Consider the following 12,304-nt stretch of genomic DNA (forward strand, 5'->3'; position numbering starts at 1 on the left):
ATTTAATGTTTAATTCATTCAAGAAATGAAATTTACCTTTATATCGATCGACGAAATATTTATGGAAATTAATTAATTATTTTTCTTACACCTCGAAAAGCAGTGAAATTCTATAATTTTTGTAATGAACGAAAAAAACAAATTAAGTCGCGATATTTTTCGCTAGGATCTAATTTGGTTTATTTAATTAATTAGAATTATTCAATTTTCAGTTCACATTAAAATCACATAGTTTTGTTCATTTCGGCCAAAATGTGGATAAAAATAATAGTGTTATATTTATAAATAATTAATGATTAATTTATATTAATGCTCTGTAGATTGAAATAGAGAGCTCTAATTCTTTGGTTGATTTATATATTACGTTATGTATGTGTGTATGAGAGAGAGAGGGGGGAGAGGGGGGAGGGAGAAAGAGAGGGGAGGGGGAGAAAGAGAAAGAGAGAAATTGAAATTAACTTGGGACACAGAGAAAAGCTATTTTCATAGTATGTTAAATATTTGTAATTACGGTGACTGTTTTGAGATACGACGCCTGATAATTGTTTTCCTTTCGTGCGCGGCATACATCGTCACGCTGTGTGATGAATAATGATAATACAAGGTTGTTATGTTATCATTCGCGCAACGATACTCAAACAAGTTGGTCGTTATATGTATCACTCCGTCATTACTTTTCACACTATTTCTCGAAATCCAATTTCTTGCAAACAATTCATATGAATCAATACATTCTTACGATCAACTATTTTAATTTGCAATCGCATCAAGGCAACGACTGTCGACATCTCATGTTAATGTCGGTTAAATTGAAAATCGAAGCGAAGGAGAACGAAGATTATAAATTATTGCTTGGTATTTTTATTATTTACGACGTTTCTTTGATGTTGCTCACATTGGGATACATTTTACATCGCGCTTCTAATCAATTTAAATGTTTGCTTGCTATTTTTAAACTGAGAAGTCAGAGTGTATGTAATATACGAATATATTTTACAATTAAATATATATTCCATAGTAGTGGGTGAACTGATACACGGCACTCATTATTCATTTCTAGAAGTTTATCAATATTATATCTGTTTGCAGATAATATTTTTCCGGATACACTTTGACATAGGAGGAGACTCTGGAGATACGTGAAAAATTTATTCGAAAGCGGAAACTAAGTACCGAAGTACGCGCGATCGGGAGTGCCGTAGAAAATATCGCGCGATCGTATTGTCACAATCGCTTCCGGAATGTCGTACAAAGTGTCATCCACAACTATGATAATTAACTATATTTTCGCGAGTGTTTCGTTAACTGCAGTCATTAAATCTGAGAGGAGGAGGAGGCCTGAGAGGCATCGGGCAACAGCGGAGCAACCATAGGGTGAGTATATTATTTATCTTTCACATATATTATTATTTGCGATATTTATTTCTATATGTAGATTGTTTCAAAAGAAATATATTATTCGAATGATTTAAATAGGAATTAAATTTTCATTCATAAAACATTATAGAGGATTACATTTCAAAGGAGGAAAAAAATTTTTTGTAGTTACATAAATTATGTAACTACGTTATAAAATATTTATTCGAAGATGAATAAAAAATTTAATACCTAAAATAAATAAGAAAGGAACTTTAATTAGCTCGAGCGTTTTAATAACTTGAATATATTTGTATTTTACAGTTGAACGTAGTTTGCAACGTAGTTCATAACTCCGCTGCTGCGCATCGTTCCTGTGAGTTTCAAATTATCTTTTATTTTAAATTGAAGTAACGAATTTATGAAAAAAGAACATTGTATTAAATATAATGAATATGTATATTTAATTAAATATTAATGAATAAGAATATGACACAGAAATATATTACAGATAAACATAATATTTCATAGATTCGTTGCTTTAAAATATATAGGCTAAAACAAATGAGGATTAAAATACAAATATTTAATCCTAGAACTCATTATCTGTATTTAAAGTAAAAGTTTTACAAAAGCTAAGTACACTATGAAAAGATATATGTTGATAATATTAATGGATTTAGTATTAAATGCATTATAAATAATTAAATTTTTTAGTTCAAAAAATAAAAAAATTAGAGAAAAAAGAAATAGAATAAAATTAATACAATTGATATAATAAATATATTAAATACTGCTATTTTTCAATTTAAAGCTTTTAAATTTAATTTTTTAATATATGTTTCACAAACCGTCGCAAATTAGAAAAGATAGTTATGTGTAATATTATAACTACATATATGGAATGACAATAAATTAGTTTTTATAAAATCTAAAATAGAAAAAAATTATTAATATTTGAATATATATGATTTTTTACTTTACCAATATTTTTTAGTAGAATTTGAGGTTTACTTTAAGCTTCCCATTTTGTTCAGGATTAAATGTTGTAAAAATTGGTGCAAGAAAATTGTAATATTTAAAGATTTTTTTCAATTTATATTTATAATATTATTAGTATAAATAAATAAAATGAAAATGCTTTTAAATTCAAAAGAAATTAATTTATTTAATAAGAAATATGTGGATATTCTGTAATGCGCCAAGTTTATCCTAATTTTTTTAGTCTATATAGTTTATCGATTTTGTTTTATATTATCATCTAAATAATATATGTATCTATTGTTTCGAAATATTAGATACAAATTATACGCTATCTTAACGTGTGATTACATATAAATAATTGTCTAATCTCTATCTCATTTATTTCAATTTTTTATCAACATATCGTTACTATAAACCATTTACATTTTAAATTTGAAACTTTATTTTGAGTATCTCATTCAGCTTAAAATTTTCAAAAATAAGTTGAAAGATAAATACAGAGCTAAGAGTTATTACTGTACGTATATATAGCATATATGTATATTCTCTGGCGTGAAATAATTCACGTTGATACAATCTGTCTTCATTTGACAGTAGCCATCTAAAAAAAATTTTTTTTTGTTTACATTATATAGTCTTTTCAAGTTGGGTATATTTTATCTTGTGCCGAATTTAGTTTTCAGTTTTTCGCGTAACAGATTGCTATTGCAAGCTTAGGAAAGGAAGCTATTCGCACTGACTCGTTTATCACTTTGCAAAGTGAAAAACCGCTTCTCTTAATAGTAAAATAAACATTCGATTTTACTAGCCGTATAGTTGTGCCATGAGAAATTGCAAGTCTACAAGCTAGGAATTCAACGTGCGTGCGCGAGCTAGTTTAGTGCACGCCACTAAAACGAAAATGTCAGCAGATAAGCGCGCATATGGCAGTTGTGTAAGTTCGCACCGACACACGAGGCTCCTTGCGATATACTACTGTGCGAATTGTTGAGAACCAAACGTACGAAGACGAACTTGGCGAACGAGCATACGTGTTCTCGCTGTAACTTGCAATTGTACTCGTATCATTCGAAATAATGTTCGTTAACTTTTCAAGTTAACTTCGCGGCTTAGCCATTCTCCCGGAATCTCGTTAATCACCGCATAACGAGATACTCAAGGTACCGAAAAAAAACAAAACAAAACCAAAAAAATTCCCGAGATAGATTAAACTACTTTTACGATCTACCTCTCGATCAGGTCCGTGTTACGAATTGAACACGCGCTTAGCAACGCGATTACACACGCATATGAGTATACACGATTTAAGGGTTACGCTAAGTAACTTTTCTCTCGATCGCGTCGTACTCAATCGCGAACGCGGCTTTGTCTCTGAATGAGATTTTCGAGATCCACGAGATTCTGTCGGCTCGATGTCGCAAATTTGACACACGCATTCCTGAGAACGGGGCCTGCGCGCGTTCTGTCACGCGTATGTAGATACGCTCGTACATACGTGATCTTGACTGATCGCGAGTGTACACCAGCGTAGCGCGGTCGTACAGCGGCAAGTTTACTTACGGACGGATGTACGTACGGATACACGGACGGACGTCGAGATCGATCCGTGGCCCTGGAAAAGGTGCGGGGTACACGGGGGGGGGTTGGCAAGCAGCGTGAGGTGGATGGTGGCGTGGAGAGTCGCCCACGTCTCTCGCGACGGGAGGGAGAGAACGTAGAGAGGGATGGTAGTGGTGGTGACTGCCGCTGCGCCGTCGCGACGTCGCTCCAGTCGTCGAGGCCAGCCGAGTCCACCCGACGGAGAAGGGGGGGGGAGGTTGGTCTCCTCTCTTTCTCCCTCTTTCTTCCGTTCCATCTCTCTGTTCTCTCTCGCTTCATCCCTCCCTGTCAACCCTCTCGCGCTCTTCAGCTTCGCTATTACTGCCGTCTTCGTTCGTCCACTTCCACCGAATCTCCCCGTCTCGCTTCAACCAGCCCGTTCCTCCCTCTCATCCTCTTCGTCTTCTCTCTCCCGCTCGCGCGACCCTCTCTCACCCTGTATCTCCCACTATGCTCCCCAGTCTCACTCTCTCGCCCCGTAGCTCTGCAAAAACAAGCATACGGCTATCCCCAGTAGCACCCCGGTACACAGACCCGATCAGAGCGTCACGTCGGGCGCCCCGCGTGACTAGGGGTAACGTGGACCTGTGTACGTCTCCCTCGTCTCTCTCTTTCTCTCTCTCTCTCTCTCTCTTTCTCTCGCCGTCACGACAATGTCGCGCAAGAGGAGTCGCGCGCGTCACGTGCTACCTGCGCGTGACTCCCAGTACGTCACGGCATAATTCTTCGACGGCGACCACCCTTCCTCGCCACCGATGGGAGATCGTCCTCCGAAGCGGATAAATTTTTATTCTACAGATTCTTCAACGAATCCTTCGTTCAACTCGCCAAATAGTCAAGTGACAGCCATGAATCCAGGATTACGCGCGTAGATATTCTTCGTCCGCGTAAATCCGACGTATATCAATTGTGTTCTCTCGCAGTGTCAGATTATTGGACTCACTTTCGATCACCGATAGATAGATCGAGGCGATGTGAGATAGTCGAGAGTGTGTCCCCGGTGATTTAATCGCGAGTCGTCGGAAAATTAGTGATTAGCGCGAGCAATCGCGTATGCACGTATACGCATATATGTACGTAGGCGTGTGATCGTGCGCAAATGAACGTGCCGGGATCAAATACCGAGATAAATCGGTAGCGCGATGTTCTCCCAGACGCGATCGCGGAATCACGGATCTTGCTCTCGAGCAGCCCTCTTCGGGATACAGAGGCACGAGCAACCGATAGGGATTATTACTCATCGAAAAGTTTGATACTCGCGCGCGAACTGAAACTTACCTCGCACTCGCATCATCATCATCGTCGTCGTCGTCGTCGTCGTCGCCGTTGTTATCGTCGTCGACGACGACGGTCGGTCTCGTAGCGAAATTTCGTCGAAATGTTCCATGATCGAAACCCGGTGTGCTTCATCACTCTCTCCCTTTCCTTCTCCTCCCTTTCCCGCCGTCGCGAAACTTTCCTGGGCTTTTTCGCGAACGCATGAGAGTTTCCACGGAACTGTAGAGGAATCATTAGAACGTCGTCCGTTATCGTCGATGTCGGTCAAATTTCGGCTCCGGTTGTCGATCATTCGTAGGAATCGTCCGCTCGTGATTTGATATCTCGTGTTCAGTCGCGCCTTTAATAACCGCATCACGCAACGTAATGATTGATCGTTCCCAGTTTCCGGACGGGTTCTCGTATGCAACATACATGAGCGGTTAGCGACCAGAAACATGAACGTTCCTTCGATTATCGTTCTCTTATCGGATCGTTCAACGTATTACTGGACATATTGGGTTTATCCTGAAGAGGATAATCAGGTGTACTGTCCTATTTAAATTCTCCTCGCGGATGTGGTGGTCGGAGGTGTTTATGAATTGAGCCCGAAAAGTTGAACTCGCACTTTTCACGCGTTTCCAGCAGTGCGTTCCCCCCCGTGAACTCTCGACTTTGTACGAACAAGTGCGGGCATGCAATATAGAATGGTCCTCGTCCGTTGACGCGTTCGCGAGAGTGAATCGGCGCGGAGCGTGTTTCGGACAATACAGATTATTCTGGGCACGAGGACCGGATGCTGCGAACGGTCGGCAGGACGTGGATTTACACGCCACGCTCAGCTGGAGAGAGATTCTGACCGCTCTCGTTGGTAAGTCGATGTTTGACGAATTCACTGTTAATCTCCCGTACGGAAACCCCAACCTTTTGTCGTCCCGATCCGCGTGTTATATTAATCGTGAATTTATCGCGGAACGGGGATAAAAAGCAGACTAGACGGTATCGTAAATCTCTCATTGAACGAAAAGCTTAGGGAAGCTCGATTAATAACCATTAAGGATTAGATATTGTGAGACCGTTACTGGCATTTTTAAGCTTTTATTGATATATTGTGGTGAAAGAATTGTGCTGAGAATATTGGCTTCGGAAACAATTTTATTATATCGAAATTTCGTTTTACGGAGAAACGATAGTATGGAATATGTAAAATGTATATATATATATATATATAATCTTGAGAAACAAAGTTATTAATCTCTTTCATCGAGATAAGAAAATAGAGAATGTACATATAACTCGACTCTCTGCTTTACATAGATACATGTAAAATATGTAAATACATATATGAATCTATAACGCAATTCTGCTCTGTATACACACACACACACACACACACACACACACACACACACACACACACATCTATGTAAAGTATAAAATTGTTACAGAATATTTCTGGTGTTCTCTCGTTTAATAATATGCTTTTTCGAGTTCATCCGGCATTAGCCATGAAATAATTGTCGTTCGATTGATTACAGCTGGCACTCAATGTCCTTCATTGTGTGAAATAACCATTTACTGATGAAACGATTATACTTTGACGAGATTTCTTTTTTACTTGAATATCTATTTTACTTTTTTATACTTTTAATACCTTTTTTTTTATACTATTCGACTAATGGAAACTGGCGCTTTTCACGTGAAATGAAAAGCAAATTTAATGATTACTTTTAAAATTTATTCTACTCAATTCTAAATGCAGAGAAATTACAGAGATGTTTATTTATCGATCTGAGAGAGAAACAAAAAAATGTAGATAAAGCTGTTGTAAATAGAAATGCTAAATACATTGTATTGTAGTAATTATTACATTTAATTAAAGTTATTAAAGTTAGAAAGCACTCAGCAAATTTGTAATATTAGAGTGAAGTAATTTTTTTCGCTTCGTAAATCCTTTATTTAATAAATTTGCTGAATCTATAATAATTTTAATTAAGCGTAATAATTAAATAATAATTTAATATAATATATTTAGTGTTTACATCTTTAACATTTATGTATTCAAAATTTATTGTTAATTAAATTATAATAAGAATTTAAACAATAGAGTTGATTGTTGAAATATTTATTATGAGCATACAATAAATTGTGAATTCAGATCTAAAATTTTCATGGAAAGGCAGAATTAGATGTATAGCTAGACCGTCGTAAATAATTTCCGAGTAGTAGCCGGCGCATCTACCGCGTATGTACCCGTGGTCAAACTGATTTGCAATCGAACGAAGTTCATAGCGCGCGTCCTCGTAATTCTGTCCGCGATTGAATGCGCCTGACATTTTAACAACGATCGTAATGGCACGCCACACGCAAGCTTCCGAATCGTTATAGTTAACTACGCTCTGAATTAATTGATGAGCGCAATCGAATCTGACGGCGATTCCGCCCAAGTAAAACCAGTCGAATAGCGTTTAAACGTAATTATGTACCTGTAATATAATAGCCTCTGCGAGTTTGCGGATTCACTTTCAAATATAAACGTCTCAAATCCGGGTCACGTTGCCGCTATTATCGAGGATCCGATTAGCGCGGCTCGATTCGACAGCTCGATGCATTCGAATCGAAATCGAAATTTCGATTTTCATTTTGGTAGAACTCTCGTTCTAGCCTAGTGTTCTTATATGTCCTCCCGTCCGTCTTTCCCTCTTAAGAACGAGGCTCGTGTGGATTGTCGTATTTCTTATTGGAGAATTACTGGGAAGTAATTTTAAAAATTGCTCAGACTATTATCCGATCCTTGGCAAATCGAGTTAGTCTTCTCGTTCCTACTACGGAAGAATACTTACGGAAGTTTTTGCTACTTTTCAAATGAGCGCCGGCACGCTCAATCTTGTTTACCGACGTTGCGTTTTATCGTATGCCTATGGCGTCTCCAATATCGGAAATGCTTTTCCAACTGTCTTCGATTTTCTACTCCATTTCCAGCGCGACGCATAAAGTTTTTTTTCTCCCTCCGCATTGGATTCTTTCCGCATCCGGCAGAGACGCGGTCTTAATCAGCGCGGCATTGAATTTATAAAAGGAATATTCTTAGTTTTTAATCCTTTCGATATTGATTGCATTTAAAAAACAATTTTCTTTAGACCTATACTTTCTTTGCAATTGTACGAGGTAATTGAAATAGCGTCTACGCAATATTTCACGATACAAACACAACAACTTTATTAAGAATTGACTAAAACGGTTTCATGAAATTCTCTGATAGATCACACAGCTTGAATTCAGTGGCATCATTTTCATTAATAGCGCACACATCAACGTACGTGTTCATCGTAATGATTTGGCCTCTCACATAATAGTCACGATAGCGACCTGCCATATTGACCCGTAGAACGTGCTTGGATGTACTACACTCCATCATATATCTCTCTCTCTCTCTCTACTCTCCTCTCCTCTCTTCTCTCTCTCTCTCTCTCTCTCTCTCTCTCTCTCTCTCTCTCTCTCTCTCTCTCTCTGTCTGTTTCTCTATAATATGTATTACTTGAGTATTTATTTTTACGTATTTAGTTTTCGAAGAAAGAAATCAGCTATACAACATTTTTGAGAAATTAAAATTAGAATTTTCGTTTGACACACGTTTACAGAAACTTTATAATTGAAAAAGATTTACTAAATTTTGATAAATATTTATTTTAATAATACTAACTAAACATTTATTCACGATAAATAAATTTTTACTCTATAAAAAGATGATACTTGAATCAAATTAATGGTTTTTGTACTAATAAATACATATTTACGTTAATTGGTATTATTCAAACAAATATTTATTAAAATTTAGTAAATTCTTTTTTCGTTCAATATGGAATATTATGTGCGAATAAAACAATTCAAAGTGAAAAATAATTTATTATTCGGTTATTTCTGTCGCAATAAGCAGCTTTTACGATAAAAAGAACACGACTTTACATCTTGATGTGGTGCGGAACATAAACAGGATTGTAAAATTGTCACGATTGTCGACTTAAAAATTTTAATGAGCAGGTTTAGTAGCGCATAAACCACGTCTGACTCTGAATAAAGGCTTAATTGTAGCTTCGCAATGTACGCTTGCCAATTATAATGCAAAATAAAGTGCGACGTTACTATGAGACAGCAAGAGAAAAGTGCGGAAATCCTGGATCAAGGCAGAGTTAAATTAGATTTTTCCGGTCTGTCGTAAATTCCGAATAATGGAGGCACTTACATCATATGCATACCACTAACTAAAAACATGATTACTCTTACTATTATTTACTGTTATCATTTACTTGGCTTAATTATTTATTACACTTGTACTAATACATTACTTAATGATTTATTATCACTATTATTTATTACTATCGTATTATACAGAAAGAAGTTTTCCTCATGAAAATTTAGTTACTCGTGTGAAGTTGATCTCCGAACTTTTGAACAAATTAACTTTCTATAGCACGTTCGATCGCTATAGTCGTTTGCACATTTTGAATTTTTTTTTTTTGCACACTTCTAGTAAAAAACTAGCTTCTCAACTACGAGCAATCTAGATTTACTAATCTCATTCGATATGTTTTTGTATGGACGTGCTGAAATAAATCGATTTTATTGATTTTACACACCTTCGGTTAAAAAGTTATTAACAAATAAATGTTTTTGGCCAACTTTACGCTGCAAAACGCACGTCACGTTTCGAATTCAAAAGAAACAAGTTTAAGAAATAACATTAAACGATAGATTTCTTTGAATAGATACTTTAACAAAATTGTGTTTGTTCTGTATTATTACTAAGTTCCGAATATACCTATTATAAATATGAGGACCATTTCGAAATCGTTATGGTAATCTTCAATCATAGTTCCACTTTGGTACACCTTTTACTTCTCTGAATTTGCTATTACGATAAATGTAAATTGACTCTTTGGTGCAATACGCCAACTTGTCACAATTGTAAGTAAATGCGGCACGTGCGCGCGAGAGGGAGATTCGGGGCTCCTGTTACTTTGCCATGGAATAAAAAATATTGCTATTAAGCGACGCGGTTTCCGACATTGTGAGTAACGTTTCCAAGCCGGCGCGCGATTCTTGACGTCGTCGTCGTCATCGTCGTCGTCGTCGTCGTCGTAGGATTTTCATGCCAGCGGAATATGCGCTATGGTCGCACACGCGCTTTGCATATCAAGTCTCGACTTGTGTGTATCAAGTTACTTCACCCTTTGTGCATCACAGTCGACCCGGCACCAGATTCATCCATCTCCTCTGCTCTTCCTCGCGTATGCACACGTGCCACATATAGGTATACGTGTGTCCGATCGTTCTGCTCGTCGCCCCATTCCCGGCGTCATCCCATCGTTCGAGATTTTACGAGTTGATGCTTGCCCGGTAACCGTGTGATTACATGCTCGCGTTTCCCGAATGCCGTACGCGTGCCGTGCATTCTCAAATACGTGACATTTTCGCGACATGTAAGATGTCGCCAGCGAAATCGCTTTCTCGCGACGAACGTTTGAAAATAGTTGAAACACTTTTACGCGAATTTATTCCTATATCAAAAGGTGGAGATAATAAATATCGGGACGTTGAAGTAAACATATTGGCATACATTGAATAATTATATTCTTGTTGTGCTCATTCGTGTCCATCGGTGCCCTGTTATATATTACAGTTTCTTCTTTTTTTTTTTTTAACCATCGTTAAACGTTTAACTTGATTGCCTTACGTCTATAGGGAGACGTACGTATAGGAGTTACTCATGAAATATAAACCGTCAGCTATTCTGACATCGAGAAGATGATAGAATGCACTGGGTAATAGTATGTCAGTTTCCGTTTTATACGTGACAGAAAACGAGCACATTCTAGCTGTGATCTAGCGAGGATTCCACGGGTTCCGTGCGACCCTTCTCAAGAGAAATATCCACGTTTTGTATCACCGCATTCCATACGATTCTCCAGAAACGATTTCCATCCGAGTTTGATGAATGCACTTCCGCCGACGAGACATTTAATTATTCGCGTCGAACGCGCAAAGTGCAAACACTCCTCCAGCAAATTTGCAGTGCTAGCAAATTAACCGCTCTCTAAATTAACCATTGATTTATTTTCGTTGGGTGCAATTATCAATCATGCGGTGTCACTGTGTGAAAGTTGAATTGAACGTGCGAGAAGATTGATAAAAAAAAAAACAAAAAAAAAAAGAGGCTCTTTCTCGGGGGAAACTGACGTGCGCGGTTAAGCATTTCGTTCGTCACGCTTAATTAAGTTGCACATCGCCGAATGCTAAGTCTCTCTTGTCTTCCGCGAGTTGTGTATACGTGTCGCGCACAGCGTACCGATGCATACATTACTCCGAATACCACGTGATTCGCGAGGGAAAGGAGATCCATGTTGTTACCCGATGACGGAATTGGCACGGAATTGGTGACATCCATTCTCCTCCTCGCACGCACAGCACAAATCCATTTATCGGAGTGGCCGTAATTATTCGCAGGGAACTGAACCATAACGATATTACCGTAAGTGTTACGTTCGCAAGAATGCTATATATGAAAGCGATGAAAGCGAGACCGTTATTAATTCGACGTTTATACGAAGACAGCGTGGCGACGTAAGTAGGAGGAGACAGATGGAGAACGGGAGGTAGCCGACTTAATTAAGAGACGCCCGTCCCTTAATTAACTAGTTACCGTACACGATAAGGTGCCGCATGCCGACTCGCCAACGCTCGTCGTAGATGTTATCGGGAAACGCTCCTGTTTGAATTCCGTTCGCCGTATGAATTAGACGGAATCGCGATCCGAAACGCGATCCTGTACACGCGGGGGACTTCTCCGAAAGCCGCGGTATTAAACCGGCATCATCGTGTTGAACTTTCTAGTTAACCGTCTGCGCCTGCAGAGATCGCGGTCGCTTGCTCGCTCGCACACGTACGGAGATTACCGTACAAATTTCATTCGTGCAAATTACATTTCTCAGGCAAACGAATATTTTGCCGGAGCGCAGTACAACGGAGTGGTCCTGCGAACTCGGTCGTACTGTCGCGTAACGCGATGCTTGTGTAAGCTCTTCATCTCTTTCTCTCTCTCTCTCTCTAT

General features: G+C 38.3%; 1 long non-coding RNA gene across 1 annotated transcript in view; it reads left to right on the forward strand.

The window, feature by feature from the left end:
- Positions 1–5,931: 5,931 nt before the first annotated feature.
- LOC108746135 overlaps positions 5,932–12,304 on the forward strand; it is a 152,167-nt gene continuing 145,794 nt past the window's right edge. Inside the window, exon 1 of the long non-coding RNA XR_001939146.1 lies at positions 5,932–6,067. This is a non-coding gene — a long non-coding RNA (uncharacterized LOC108746135). The remainder of the gene's footprint in view (positions 6,068–12,304) is intronic.

The sequence above is a fragment of the Trachymyrmex septentrionalis genome, unplaced genomic scaffold (genome assembly GCF_001594115.1).
Source record: "Trachymyrmex septentrionalis isolate Tsep2-gDNA-1 unplaced genomic scaffold, Tsep1.0 scaffold107, whole genome shotgun sequence".
NCBI classification, from domain to species: Eukaryota; Metazoa; Arthropoda; class Insecta; order Hymenoptera; family Formicidae; genus Trachymyrmex; species Trachymyrmex septentrionalis.